This window comes from Trichechus manatus, unplaced genomic scaffold (assembly GCF_000243295.1).
Source record: "Trichechus manatus latirostris isolate Lorelei unplaced genomic scaffold, TriManLat1.0 scaffold01740, whole genome shotgun sequence".
Taxonomy (NCBI): domain Eukaryota; kingdom Metazoa; phylum Chordata; class Mammalia; order Sirenia; family Trichechidae; genus Trichechus; species Trichechus manatus.
In genome coordinates this window covers 1-1,062 of record NW_004445676.1, presented here as the reverse complement: position 1 = coordinate 1,062, position 1,062 = coordinate 1, and positions in this window count along the sequence as shown.

The window sequence follows — 1,062 nt, the reverse complement described above, 5'->3', positions numbered from 1 at the left end:
AGTGTTGGAGATCACAGGGGCACGATGGGCTTCGCCCAGGGGCGCCTGACTCCTTCCCAGACCAGGCTGGTGTTCGCACAGTCTTCGTGGTCCCACAGCAGGGCCTGCCTGGCGGGAAACCATCACGTGCCCGGCCTCCTCAGGCGGGTCTGATTGCGCAGGCGCACTGGGGTCTCATTGAGTGCTTAGGGGCGGAGCTTCGTGAGGAAGTGCTGTCTCTCTGCACCTACGGGGTCTCCAGTGCCCCACCGCAGGGCCAGCTTGGCGGGAACCAGTTACGTGTCCAACGTTATCAGCAGGGATTGTTTGCGCAGGCGCACTGAGGTCCCACTGCGCTTCCTGGGGCACCTCAGCCTCTCAGCGACCGGCGGAGAGGGTTAACCGGCTCCCGATGGCCTCTGAGGGCGAAGGCCCAGGCAGAGGAGCGGCAGCCATGCAGGCCGAAGACGACGGCGCAGGTGCAGGCAGCCCAGACGAGGCGGCAGGTGGTGCCACCGGCCAGGACGAGCCAGGTTGCCCAGGTGGCCCAGATGACCCCGGTGTTGCAGGCCAGGAGGGTGGCGCAGTTGGCGGTGTGCCCCAGGTTGAGCAGGCAGCGCATGCCCCAGGGCCTGGGGGAGACGCTGAGCCCGCGGCCGGAGGACCAAGAAGGTTCCTGGTCCGGTTGTATCCTATCAGAGGAGCCCTCAGGGGCTCAGGGAAGGGGGACGGGCTGGGGGTGACCTGAGGGGCGGGAGACAGGGGAATGGGCAGCGGGGGTTTATGAGGACCAAGGGGGGAAGGGATTGTGCAGGGGGAACAAAGTGCGGCTAAGGGGTCGGATGGACAGAGGATGGGGGAGGAACAGGCCCGAGGTGGGGAGAGACGACGCAGTCCAGGGTGGCCTGAGAGAACGGGGCAGGGGTCGTGAGCGGCCTGGGGGGCAGCGGGCCTGGGAGGGACAAGGAGTCTGGGGCAGAAAGCCAGTATCGGGTGGTGCCTTAACCGTATCCCCGCCAGCACCCTCACCATGCCTTTCCGATCGCCCCTGGAGGCGGAGATCGCCCGCAGGACCCTGATTCT